The following is a 15,431-nucleotide window of genomic DNA, read 5'->3' on the forward strand; positions in this document are numbered from 1 at the left end:
AAAAAATTGAATGAATGAAAGGCTTAATTTCAATAAATTTATAACAGCTCTTCTTTTACAACTTTTGCAACCCCATGGGCTGTAGCCCGTCAGGCTCCTCTGTTCATGAAATGTTTCAGGCAAGAACACTGGAGCAGGTTGCCATTTCCTATTTCAGGAGATCTTCCCAACCCAGGGATTGAATCCTCGTCTCTAGAGTTTCCAGCAATGGAAGGTGTATTTTTCCCATTAGCGACACTTGGGAAGCCTGCTATTGTATGATAAAATAATAATAAAATGGATATTAGCATACAGCATCACTTAACAGAAATATCCCTTTACATCATTCAGATTTCTGCAAATGGGAAATGGGAACTTTGGGACGTAGGTGCCTAGTAGATTTATCTTCAAATTTCTGCACTGAAATCAATAAAGTATTAGCTCTTTAAAACTGCCTGGTTTTAAAAATACTCATGTGCAAAAAGGAAACTCAATTCCTTTCAGAATGCTGCTAACAGGAATAAATTTATATAATACAGGGTTTATAAAAGCCATGCAAAGGTAGATACATTTTCCCCCATACTATAATCCCTGGTGGCTCAGAAGGTAAATAATCTGCCTGCAGTGCAGGAGATCTGAGTTCAGTTCCTGAGTTGGGAAGATACGCTGGAGGAGAAAATAGCTACCCACTCTAGAATTCTTGCCTGGAGAATTCCATGGACAGAGGAGCCTGGTGGGCAACAGTCCATAAGCTGGACATGTCTGAGCAACTAACACTTATACTTTTTCAGAGTCCACATTAATATTTTAAAGAAATGTCTGGAATTCAAGATATTCAATAACAATAACTGGCAAAACTTATTTTCAAATAGAATTTTTTAGAAACCTGGAATCTATTTTAGAACACTACTTGGTTTATGTGTGTAAACAGGCAATATTACTAGCTATAAAAATACATCCCTTTCAGTTAGAAGATATGCAAATGGACATATTCTGTCTTCTTGTTCAAAAATGACTTCCTATTCTAAATTCTGTATGTGTGTGCTCAGTTGAGTCCAACTCTTTGAGACCCCATGTCCTGTAGTCTGCCAGGCTCATCTGTCCATGGAATGTTCCAGGCAAGAATACTACAGAGGGTTACCATTTCCTACTCCAAGGGAGCTTCCTGACCCAGGGATGGAACCCTCATGTCTTATGCTTTCTGTATTGGAAGGTAGATTCTTTACCATGAGAGCCACTTGGGAAGCACCCATATACAAATTCTCCTATTAGTTGTTTTTTGATACAGAATACATTCTACTCAAAATAACAACAATGATAGTAATAAGGTGAAGACAAAAATCTGCTCATTACCTATTTTTCCTGCTGTTGGAAAAATTAAAAAGAAAGTTTAAATTTCCTCAGTGGAAATGTTTATGTTTTCCCTTCATATTCTGATTTTGATGATGGAAATAGTTCAATTTCTACTTTACTTCTCAATCACTTTGTTTCCCTTAGTGAATATCAAATTAGTATGAGCCTCTACTTTTGCTAATTTTTTTTGGCATGCTGAAATTATCTCTGTTACAGTCCAAAAATTCAATTAGTGTCCTGTGAATTGCTTTTCCAAAGAGTATCTAGTGCATAATGTCCAAATCTACCCCGATATTAAATCATGTCTGTTTGGAAATGGAGAGATTACCTTCCTGGTTTTGATGTTTTTGAACAGTAACTATAACACAGCTCTTTGATTTAATTCCTCTTATTGTAGCCCACAGAGTGACTATTGCTTGATGACCATATTTTGAGACTCATTTTTTAAATTATAATTGTCACCATAAGACTATAAAAAATCCTCAAAATCCTGTAGGTCAATGAAATTATAACGCCAAATGTGCACAAAAGTCCTTAACATCTCTTGCTTGCCTTCTTTTTTGTCTTTTTGTTAGTGTTTGTTTTTTTGAGAAGGTGCTCTACAGAAGTTCTGTTCTACACTTAAGCCTTTTCCTGACACCAAAAGGTTGGAGATGAATGGACAAACCATAACCAAAGTAGCATCTCCCAGTGCTTTGTAGAACTGTAAATTCCCCAGAAAACATTAAATGTATCTCCAAAATCAGACTTGTGCAAAAAACAAAAATAAAATTAGCGGTTATTCCCTATATATATTCTCTTAACTCCTTAACATACAAACAGTTCAGGTAGCTTTAATATATGCAGTCTGGAAAATGGCAGATGATAAGACAGATGGAATCTGGAGCCTTGGATGACTTCCTGGAGCAGTCACCCACCTGCTGGCTTTCTCAAGACTTTTATGGGAAACATAACTAAATTTCCACCTTGTTTGGTCCACTATGTGTGGGTATCTTTATTGCTGTTGCTTAGGGCATTTTGAAGTGTGTTCTCTAATCCTGGAAGCAGAAAACATTCCAGGTGGAAGTATTTTCATCTCTAATTTCAATTCACAACACCTTCAATGTAGACTAATTTGTAGCTCTAATCTTCAGCTGGAAGATTCCTTCTTCAAGCTCAATTATTACATCCTGTGAGAAAACTTCTCCAACTCATTCAGACAGCTTTACACAATTCACTCAGCTCTCAGAGGATCACTTATTCGATAAAGAATTCTCTAGTAAAACATGCTCTTAAGAGACACAGCCTCAGAAAACTTGAGTGACTTTTGTTTAACTCTTCAACTTAACTTTATTATTCCACATAATACAAACTACACTGGTTGCCACTCTCTTCTCCAGGGGATCTTCCCAACTGAGGGATGAAACCCAGGTCTCCTTCATTGCAGGCATATTCTTTACCATCTGAACCAACAAGGAAGCCCGTAAATTACATGTTCCTGCATAAATTAAATACTGAGGAAAACTCAAGTTACTGAAGAAAAAATAAAGCTAAGCAAAAGGAAAAACATGTTTATGTCCATTATATTTAGGCTCTTAAGGCTATCTCATAAGGAAAGAATTGGAATGAAAAGATGTAAATAATAGTTCTAAGTTAAGAGAGAATGCAATCTCTGTCCAGAGTGCAAGGATTCTGTTTTCAAGCCAAGAGCTCCTACCTCCTCCTCATATATCACCCAGCATCTCTATTTAAAAATGGGTAAATTTAGTCCATCATTGAGAGCTTTATGCTTTAAAATAATCAGTTCTTAGGAAAGGTGCTTCTTAAATTCCGTTCCTTATTTAAAAGCAGCAATTGTCCACTGTGTGTGTGTGTGTGTGTGTGTGCACACGCACGTGTTCAGTCATGTCCCACTCTTTGTGACCCCATGGACTGTAGCCCACCAGGCTCTTCTGTCCATGGAATTTTCCAGGGAAGAATATGGAAGCAACCTAGATGTCCATTGGCAGATGAATGGATAAGGAAGTGGTGGTACATACACACAGTGGAATATTACTCAGCTATAAAAAGGAATGCATTTGAGTTAGTTCTAATAAGGTAGATAAACCTTGAGCCTATTATACAAAGTGAAGTAAGTCAGAGAAAGACAAATACTGTATATTAACATATATATATATAGGGAATTTAGAAAGATGGTACCAATGATCCTACATGCAGGGCAGCAAAGAAGACATAGATATAAAGAACAGACTTTTGGATCTAGTGGGAGAAAGCCAAGGTGGGATGATTTGAGAAAACAGCATTGAAACATGTACATTACCATATGTAAAAATAGATGACCAGTGCAAATTTGATGCATGAAGCAGGGCACCCAAAACCAGTACTCTGGGACAACTCAGAGAGAAAGGGTGGGGAGTGAGGTGGGAGAGAGGTATATACATGTATACCTGTGTATACCTGTGACCAATTCATGTGGATGTATGGCAGAAACCATCATAATGTTGTAAAGTAATTATTCTCCAATTAAAATAAATTAATTAATTAAAAAAAAAGAATATGGGAGCAGGCTGCCATTTCCTTCTTCAATCTATATATATATCAGGTTACATAATCAACAGTAGATATCTACTGATTTTAAATATCTATGCATGTATATAAATACACACACACATACATGCCATATATTGTTGTTATTATTGTTTAGTTGCTAGGTCATGTCTGACTTGTGTGACCCTGTGGACTATAGCCCACCAGTCTCCGCTGTCCATGGGATTTCCTAGGCAAGATTATTGGAGTGGGTTACCATTTTCTTATTCAGGGGATCTTCCCAACCCAGGGATTGAACCTGCATTTCTTGTGCCTCCTACGTTGGCAGGCAGATTCTTTACCATTGGGGATTCTTTACCATATGGGGATGCCCATATCATATATACAAATACTATATTTTAAAAGAGTATGAAGAAAATATTTAAAGGTGTCACTGCTATCAACCTTTATTTGGTAATTTTCAATCAACAAAGCTTTCCAGGGTTACATTATAAGGAAGAAAGAAAAGAAGAAAGAAAGAAAGAACTCTTTCAACAACCCTAATCAAAGGCAGAATTGTATCCATCTACATAACAGCCTCAACTGGAAAAGAAAGAGAACAGTATAGAGAGAAATAATATCTTATGGCAGAACAAAAAGAAGATGTATGGTATTTCTTGAACCAACCTGGGATATGGACAGACCTGCTCTTAGAAACTTACCTAGTTCAAGCGGTGAGTCCTTCATTAGCGTTAAGACAAAGGCAAAACTTGGGTTAGTCTTTGGTCTATACAAAAAGGAGGAAAACTGGTATTGGAAAGTGAAAAATTAATAAACTGTTAAAAATTTACAATGTGTAATTAAAAAAAAAACTTAGTTTTGAGTAAATGATGGAGGGTTCAAGAGACTAAAAAGTAAAGGCCTCCTATTTAGGACTGAGCAAGAGGGAAGTTCTTTAGTTATTTAAAGTATGAATAAATAATTGAAAACAGTAAACATTTTAGAGTACTCCCTTCGTGATCAACATTTTTAATTGCATTGTCTCTAATTTCTCAAACTTAAAAATTAATAATATAATTACTTTCAGTTTTGCAGACAAATCAACCATCTTAGAAAGATAAATATCCTTGCTCAAGGTCATAATGACAGTAAAAGTTAGAGGCTGGTCTACCTCCAAACACCACATTCTTAAGCCCTACCCTTATTACTGTGTTGACATTTGTGACATACATGACGTGGGGCTAACATTCAGTGATCTTCATGTACACTGATATTCTTAAAGCATCTTTCCAGACTGAGGGTTTTATTCCTACAAAACTTAAGGCAATATTTCTGCTGGAAACCACAATTTAGTCTTGTTTCAAATCAAGTAAATTAAAACTCTATCGAATATATGTTGCATAAAAAAAATAGCATCACTTCATTTCTAAACAGCTGAAAAATTAACAGAGGCTTAAAAGTCCACATTTGCAAACCCCATCTAAAACACCTTTCTGTGAATTTCTCAGACTTTACACACTCTTATATAAGCACTGGCAAAGAATATATCACTTTTTTTAAGGTGGAAATAAAATTGCAAGCCTTGAAAAGAAGGATTTTATTACCCATCCATAAAATTCAAGTTTACAAGAGAGTTGGAATATATGCTAGGGTAACCTGATCATGCATAAAAGAGGTGATACACTCAGGGGCTCGCATTACTTTAATTAAAAACCTGCCTAAGGTCACTTCAGGTTGGGGAAGAAGAACAGTAATAGAAGTCACAAGGAAAGATTTATATTCTTGATATTACCACTAACAGGAATCCTGCATAATATAAAGATGGCTTTATTTATGTGTCAAAAAAGCAATCAACATAAACTAAATGTTAGATGTACAATGGTTTTATTAGAGGGAAGGCACTATAGTATCCATTCATAAAATTCCTTTCAGGATTGACTCACTAGTTCCCATTCAATCACTTCTGCCAACTCATGAACTTTTATCTAAAAGTAATCCCTGCACACAATAAGAGGACTGATTTTACCTCAGATACATGGGAAGAGTTCCCTCAATGAAAACTATATTTTAAAAATGATTAAGCAAAGATACTACAGAGATATTCTGTGGTGGGGGGCAGGTGTCAATTAAGAGGTTTAAGTTGGGAGTAATGCCATAAATAAACAGAATGTTATTCTTTAGGAAGAAAAAGAAAGTGGAAATAAATTTGGCTAGTGAAACAGAATCATGGAAATTAGAAAATTTAGTTTTTACCCAGATCCACTGATAATCAAGGCTTCCCTTGACTAGTCATAGCTTAGTCAGTAATGAATCTGCCTGCAATGCAGGAATCTGCCTTCAATGCAGGAGATCTGGGTTGGATTTCTCGGTCAGGAAGATCCCCTGGAGAAGGAAATGGCAACCCACTCCAGTATTCTTGCCTGGAAAATCACAAGGACAGAGGAGCCTGGTGAATTACAGTCCACAAGGTTGCAAGAGTCGGACACGACTTAGCAACTGAATCACCACCACTGATAGTCAAAACACCTTACACTGGGAGGTATTTTTTCACAATTATGTCATGTATGAATATGAGAGCTGGACCATAAAGAAGGCTGAGTGCTGAAAAATTGATACATTTAGAATGCAGTGTTGGAGAACACTCTTGAGAGTCCCTTGGACTACCCAGGAGATCAAACCAGTCAATACTAAAGGAAATCTATCCTGAATATTCATTGAAAGGACTATTGCTGAAGTTGAAGCTCCAGAACTTTGCCAACCTGATGCAAAGAGCCGGCTCATTAGAAAAAGCCCTGATGCTGGGAAGATTGAAGGCAGAAGGAGAAGGGGATGACAGAGAATGAGATGATTAGGTGGCATCACTGACTCAATGGACATGAGTTTGCCCAAACTCTGGGAGATTGTGAAGGACAGGGAAGCCTGGTGAACAGCAGTCCAGGGGTTCACAGAGTCAGACACAACTAATTGACTGAACAAAAACAACTGTGATTTAAGATCAAGATTTCTTGACTTGCTTACAATTTGAAAATAATAGACAATCCTGCACTGGAATTAATTGTTTTCCTGCATTTAATTCAATTTCAACTTCCAGAAGCACTTATTTCACATGTGGTGACACCTCACGACATGACAAGAACTGTGCAAAGAACAGGGATAAAAAGATAACACAACAATTACCACTCTCATTAAGTAACAGTCTGTTCATTCTAAATTAGCTATATACCAGTTCATTAATATATTTATGACAAGTTAACAAACCACAGAAAATGCACAGATGTTCAGTGCAAACACTGAAGATGGTTATTTCTAAAAATACTTTTCAATTACTTCACCATTTCTAATTATAAAATATACTTCATTCTTTTTTTTTTTTTTTTTGCTTTCTAGATTTGACCTCAAAGTCAGTAAAGTTGATTAATCTTTGCTTTGTGAAAAACTAACTCTATTTATTTTCTTTGACATTAGATCATGTTGATAAGATTGGGTTTCTCAGGGGGCTCAGTGGCAGAGAATCCTCCTGTCAATGCAGGAGATGTGGGTTCAATCCCTAGGTCAGAAAGATTCCCCTGGAGAAGGAAATGGCAACCCACTCTAATATTCTTGCCTGGGAAATTCCACGGACAGAGGAGCATGGCAGGCTATGGTCCATGGAGTCACAAAAACTCAGTCTTTTTTTTTTTTTTTTTTTTAATTTTATTTATTTATTTGGCCGCTCTGGGTCTTAGTTGTAGCATGTGGGATCTAGCTCCCTGACCAGGGATCAAACCTGGGCCCCCTGCACTGGGAGCTCAGAGTCTTAGCCACTGGACCACCAGGGAAGTCCCAAAAACTCAGTCTTGATTTAGCGACTCAAAAATAACAACAACATGTTGATAAGTTAGTATATTATGTAGAAAATGAGTGAAAACAGCATCCACTATTACTTTCCTTCTTAAAGCATCTATATGGAATGCTTTGGAGGCTTTGCTTGGAAAGTGAACTGGACTTACTTATTCTAAGTAAGAATGTGTGACATTTTCTCTTCAAAATGAGAAAAATAATAGGTGTTTCAGAAAAGTTTAAAACTGTTACAATTATAATGCAACTTATTTAGTCCTTTAATGCAAATATACTTTATTTGGTCAAAAGTCTATGGACAGAAAAATAGTGAATTATTTTAAAACCCACCCTTATTATTTGGCAGGAAATTAAGCCTAAACACAAGACAGTATGACAAAAATCACCAGATGTTTTCATAGAATGCAGATATTGTACTAATGAATTCCACTCTTATGGAAAATTCCACCTCATTTTACAAGGTTCAAAATTTGTTCCCTCAAGGAATGAAAATAACTATTAGGGTCACTGACTAACAGAACAAAGCTCCACATGATGAAACAATTTATTGTTTTTTTTTTTTTTTTTGGAAATACCATTCCTGTCGATAGTAGGTTCTATGATATCTTGTAACTTATTAATTTACTTGTTTGAATTTTTTAATTAAAATGATACTGAAATGTACTAAGAAGTAAACAAACCATCCATGTCATACATATTCCTACCACCCAGAATTAAGCATCAGTAATGTCTTAGCATATTGGTCATTACTATCTTTTAAATAAAATTGTTTTATTATTTTTACAGGATTCATGCCCACTGTGAACTCAAAATTTTATTTGTAAAGAAATAAAAGGTACAGAGAAATGTGTTAAAACACCCAAAATTCTTATGCAGTAATAACTAGAATTGGTATCAGGAGAGCTTCACTTCAGGCATCTTTCAAAGTACACATATGGATGGATAGATGAGTGAAAAATGATATCTTTATGAATATTGAATCATTACAAATAATATTTTGTTATTAAAATTAATTTCAGTAGAATATAACAAAAGAATGACGCTGAAGACAGTGATCGATTTGGAATATTTAGATATCAAAAAAGACATTATATCTTTAAATTTCCTTTTAGCTTAAGACATTATAAGAAGGTCATTATCTTTTTTAAAACTACACGTTCAATGATTTAAAAATACATTATTTAGTTTGACTTTTGCAGTGATATATAATGATATTAAGTTTCAAATGTATCAATATCATCTCTTACTTCCAAATTTTTAAATGTGAATATGCTTCAATTCGCCTTCTCTAGACGTTTGTCATTTCTGATAAAATATTACTTTTAGTTGCTAAGTTTTAGTTTTATCCTTAAATAGATGTGCAGCTTACCATTATTTTTCCCCCATAGTCTTTCCTTTCTGCATAACTCACTTTAATTCAAACATGAATTGGTTTGATTTTATTGTCAGGATGGTTTGAGTATGCATGCACACATTGTTACCTATCTATAAAAATATAAATACATAATAATTTTTAAGAATTAAAAGTTAAAAGTTTAATTAAAAATTAAAACAAGTAAGATGACTAAAAGAAAATACTTTTAAAAGAAAACTCAAAATACTAACACAAGGGAATGTATAAAATTGTTCTTTAAATGGATTCAAATTCTATAAATGCCCTTTAGCTAATTTCACAATAATCTAATTAAAGGGAATTCTACACTGATGAAGATCCCCTGGAGAAGGCAATGGCACCCCACTCCAGTACTATTGCCTGGAAAATCCCATGGACAGAGGAGCATGGTTGGCTACAGTCCATGGAATCACAAAGAGTCGGACACGACTGAGCAAATTCACTTTCACATTGATGAGGCATTTCTAAGTTTAATTTCTAGTGTTTATTTAAAAATTAGTTAGGGAAGTGAGCCATTTTTAAGAATGAATACTTATACTGTATTGATGCTGGAACTTTGTCACTAATCTTCAACTCCTCTGAATTTACAGAACTCATGCAAATAAGTTACTGTATTAAAATGAACTGTACCGAAATTACAAATTCACATTTTAATAGATATACTAACTTGCAAGGTGGGAACATAAAGAAAGTAAGACTGGAGACATGAGCATTAGAATTGCGCACGCGCACACACACATACAGAGTCTCCTGCATTTGTCACGGTTGATTCAGGCAGCTTGTCATCTGAACAGACTGCTTTCTCGCACTCACCCATCAGTAATTGAATGCAAGAAGAGGTAACAGAACCTGCCCCAGTGAGAATCTATGCCCTTGCACTGATTTAACTTATTTTCAAGGACTGATTATGATAGTTTAATGCTTGCATTTTGGACCCCTGGGTATCAAGTAAGGAAGGAAGAAATTAGCTGTGACTTGGTGGGATTCTCATTTAAATTTCACATGCTGGTATTTGAAAATTACATATTCTGATTCAAAGGGTGTATAGCGCGTGACAAGCTATGCAACACTCTGAGCTGCTTGCCCAGCAACATGATAGTCACATTAAAGCTCAGGCTGAAATAACACATCTGGCAAAATGGATCACCTGTGACAAAACAGCTCATTGGGAAATGTCACAGAGGGCTTATGAATCACCTATCATCAGACATGCTTAGTACCCAGGAGGCTGGTGGTATCACCAGAAGAACATTCCTAACCAAGAATAATTAGATTTCTCTGGCAGCAGCTCTCAGAATAAGCTTTCAGACTGTCAAAATTAAAAGCAAAAGCCTACTATCACATACTATAGCATTACAAAATTGGCTCTTTCAAAGTCCATCATCATATAAATATCATACAGAAGTAAGAGGTTTGGAATTGAGAAACATGTATTTTATCTCTCCTTGGAATGATAAGACAATATATAATTGAAATCCCATATTCTGATCATTCAGGAATATGATATGGGGTCAAGGAAGCAGGATGGCTCAGGGCTTTTCCTCACTGTAGGTTCCCAAAGGAGAGAGAAAGCGCTGGTCTCTGACAGGACCAAAGGCAGAATCCACAAATCCAGCCTCACTTAATCCGTCTTTAAGATATCGTAAAGGGAGATTGCTACCATATGCCAAGGGAGATTGGCAATCATATAATTTAGGGATGTGTGCTTAGCAACAGAGAAGGATGTGTGAAAAAGTGTTAGGCACTCAGTTGTGTCCAACTGTTTGTGATCCCATGGACTGTAGCCCATAGGCTCCTCTGTCCATGGAATCCTCCTGGCAAGAATAATGGAGTGGGTGGCTATTCCCTTCTCCAGAGGATCTTCCTGACCCAGAGGTCAAATCTGAGTCTCCTGCATTTCAGGCAGATTCTTTACGATCTGAGCCACCAGGGAAAAGCTTGCACAAAACTGCAAGGGCACAAGAGATATAAAGAACTAGGTCTTTGGATGGCACTATAAAGAACTTCATGCAATTATGATTCACACACACAATCTTGATTTAATGTCCAATATTTAGTACAATTGTGGCACAATGGTAAAGTATCCACCTGTCAGTGCAGGAGCTTTAGGAGAGCGGTTCAATCCCTGGGTTGAGAAGATCCTCTGGAGGAGGGCATGACAACCCACTCCGATATTCTTGCCTAGAGAACCCCATGGACAAAGAAGCCTGCCAGGCAACAGTCCATGGATTTGCAAAAGAGGAACAACTGAGCACGCACACATTTACTACAATTAATCAGGCCACTGTTTGAAAATTAGACAAACTACTAAGCATGTTTGAAATGAGAGGAAGAACTGCCATTCCATATATGTTTTAATGCAGTTTGATTAAAAGAAAACAAATGGTATACATTAATATAACTAACTATATATGTTAGCTTTATTGTAAAGCAATCTGTAGTAAAAAGGGATCTAGAAAATCTGTTAGTGATTATCTTTAAAATGGTCACCTCAGTTCAGTTCAGTTCAGTTGCTCAGTTGTGTCTGACTCTGCGACCCCATGAATCGCAGCACGCCAGGCCTCCCTGTCCATCACCAACTCCCGGACTTCACTCAAACACATCCATCGAGTCGGTGATGCCATCCAGCCGTCTCATCCTCGGTCGTCCCCTTCTCCTTCTGCCCCCAATCCCTCCCAGCATCAGAGTCTTTTCCAATGAGTGAACTCTTTGCATGAGTTGGCCAAAGCACTGGAGTTTCAGCTTTAGCATCATTCCTTCCAAAGAACACCCTGGGCTGATGTCCTTCAGAATGGACTGGTTGGATCTCCTTGCAGTCCAAGGGACTCTCAAGAGTCTTCTCCAACACCACAGTTCAAAAGCATCAATTCTTCGGTTATCAGCTTTCTTCACAGTCCAACTCTCACATCCATACATGACCGCTGGAAAAACCATAGCCTTGACTAGATGGACCTTTGTTGGCAAAGTAATGTCTCTGCTTTTGAATATGCTATCTAAGTTGGTCATAACTTTCCTTCCAAGGAGTAAGCGTCTTTTAATTTCATGGCTGCAATCACCATCTGCAGTAATTTTGGAGCCCCAAAAAATAAAGTCTGACACTGTTTCCACTGTTTCCCCATCTATTTCCCATGAAGTGATGGGACCGGATGCCATGATCTTCGTTTTCTGAATGTTGAGCTTTAAGCCAACCTTTTTCACTGTCCCCTTTCACTTTCATCAAGAGGCTTTGTAGTTCCTCTTCACTTTCTGCCATAAGGGTTGTGTCATCTGCATATCTGAGGTTATTGATATTTCTCTTGGCAAACTTGATTCCAGACTGTGCTTCTTCCAGCCCAGCGTTTCTCATGATGTACTCTGCATATAAGTTAAATAAGCAGGGTGACAGAATACAGCCTTGACGTACTCCTTTTCCTATTTGGAACTAGTCTGTTGTTCCATGTCCAGTTCTAACTGTTGCTTCCTGACCTGCATATAGGTTTCTCAAGAGGCAGGTCTGGTGGTCTGGTATTCCCATCTCTTTCAGAATTTTCCACAGTTTATTGTGATGCACACAATCAAAGTCTTTAGCATTGTCAGTAAAGCAGAAAAAGATGTTTTTCTGGAACTCTCTTGCCTTTTCGATGATCTAGCAGATGTTGGCAATTTGATCTCTTTTTCCTTTACCTTTTCTAAAACCAGCTTGAACATCTGGAAGTTCATGGGTCACGTGTTGTTGAAGCCTGGCTTTGAGAATTTTGAGCATTACTTTACTAGCATGTGAGATGAGTGCAATTGTGCGGTAGTTTGAGCATTCTTTGGCATTGCCTTTCTTCGGGATTGGAATAAAAACTGACCATTTCCAGTCCTGTGGCCAATGCTGAGTTTTCCAAATTTGCTGGCATATTGAGTGCAGCACTTTCACAGCATCATCTTTCAGCATTTGAAAGAGCTCAACTGGAATTCCATCACCTCCACTAGCTTTGTTCGTAGTGATGCTTTCTAAGGCCCACTTGACTTCACATTCCAGGATGTCTGGCTCTAGGTGAGAGATCAAACCATCATGATTATCTTGGTCATAAAGATCTTTTTTCTTGCCACCTCTTCTTAATATCTTCTGCTTCTGTTAGGTCCATACCATTTCTGTCCTTTATCGAGCCCATCTTTGCATGAAATGTTCCATTGGTATCTCTAATCCCCTCTTCACTATAACTTTGACCAGCAGAAATATTTAGAAGGGAGCAGCTAAAATTGTCATGAATTATTTCTAAATATTTAATTTTTAAAAAAGGAACAAAGATGGTCAAGGTTAATTTAACTATTAACTTTATGTGAATTCAAGGCTGCAAAAAGCTACAGCAGAATTTCAATGGAAGGCTTGTCTCCTAGTAAGAAATCCATTAAGTCTTGTGAGAGATTTCTCTGGTTTTTTAAGTGGCATCCTAAAAGCAAATCTAAAACTTTTCATTCTAATCCAAATTAAGAACTTTCAAAAGATGAATTTTTGGTTAAGAAGTTACTTATTCATATTTGAAAATACTTTTATGACAAAAGCTATTAAATTCAATTATCATAAATTCAATATCCTGATCACTTACGCTGGAGAATATTTGTGATAATGTTTACAGTCAGCCTCCCATGAACTTTTACTTATCTTTCCTGCCTTAAAAAAAATGTATTTAGGTTCAAGAACACCTCTGTTAGTTTTAGAGATAGGTAATCATTCAAGAAGTGAAGTGAAGTCGCTCAGTCGTGTCCAACTCTTTGTGACCCCATGGACCTACCAGGCTCCTCTGTCCATGGGATTCTCCAGGCAAGAATACTGGAGGAGGTTGCCATTTCCTTCTCCAGGGGATCTTCCCAATCCAGGGATCAAAGCCAGGTCTCCCGCATTGCAGGCAGACGCTTTAACCTCTGAGCCACCAGAGAAGCCCCTGGTGGGGGCTTTCATTCAAGAAGGGACTAACAACTGACCCCATGGTTTATAGAGAAGGCTCTTGCATGACAATTCAGTGAATTCTTCAGTAAATTTTTTTTCAGATTTGGAAATGTGTAGGTAGAACATATGGAAACTTGGTAATTGCATCAATATGAAAGTCAATATGTTTACTTCCCATCAATTTGGTATAGTTTACTGACCAAGACACATTCAAAAAGGTTTTCACTTACCTTGCTCAACATTTCCATTTTGATACACTACCCCTCTCTTTCCCTTAAAAACATCTCAAAAACAAAAGGTCATCTTGAGTAAATCAAGATTTATCCTTTTCTGGTCTTATTATTTCACAGTGCGGATTTCTAACTTACAGGCAAACACAATCAAATCAACTAGACATAGCCATCTGGAGTTTAAAACCACCAATAACAGAATAACTGTTAAATGTATTAGTCTAGTTCTCTGAGTGGCATGTTCCCTTGTGTCATCATGCTAAGTACTCAGGGATGTATCCAACCCATAATTTGAGACATCTATGCCTGTAGGCAAGGAGGAGATAGAAGCAATTGAAGTTTAAAATACAGAAAATTGATTAGAAATAGAATTGAATTAACACCTAGAAATTAGATCACTTATTTAATTATTTCATTTAGTTTTCATTTTCCTTCAATTATTTTGCAATCTTTTGTAATAAATGAAGCCAAATAATAGAAAGAAGTTTTGTCTTTTCCTTTTTATAAAATTAGCTCATTGTATGAACTAGTAATGTGAAAACATCTAGCTATTAATTTTTTTAGGCAATATGGTGGCAGTCTGAAGAAGGCTTAGTTAAATAGAAATGTTTTTCTAATAACTTTGAATTTCTTCAATTTGCAACATAAAGAAAAAAACAAATAATCTAAAAAGAATGTTTCTGAGGCAAAAGCATTTTTAAAAAATCAATATCAATTGAGACATAAAATGCTATTGCAAATGCTACTATAGAGTTCAGGCTTTTCACATATTTAAATATATTTCTTTGTACTGAAGGTATTAAAAATAATGCTTTAAGTATGTGTAACTGGAGGTATACATATAGGTAATGTTAGGAAAACTAAACACAAATAGTAAAGAATATGGTAGAATTATCACACACACATGCAAACAAATAAACAGTAGCAGATTATATCAACATTACTGCCAATGGATGTTCTATGTTTATTAGTAGGTAATGCACTGTCTGGCATGAGATAGAAATTTTTGGTATCTAATCATAAAACATAGATGATCAAAATTTTTGCATACTCAGAATCTACATTATGAATTAAAATTATAAAGAGGCAAAGGTAGGGAGTTGCTCTTAAATCTACTGTATGCATGTTTTGCCTACATACCCAACCATAAGTTAGAGCAGAAGTTGGCCCAAAAGACTCATGATTTAATCAAGGAAGCACATATCTCCTCCATGATCTC

The sequence above is a fragment of the Budorcas taxicolor genome, chromosome 1 (assembly GCF_023091745.1).
Source record: "Budorcas taxicolor isolate Tak-1 chromosome 1, Takin1.1, whole genome shotgun sequence".
NCBI classification, from domain to species: Eukaryota; Metazoa; Chordata; class Mammalia; order Artiodactyla; family Bovidae; genus Budorcas; species Budorcas taxicolor.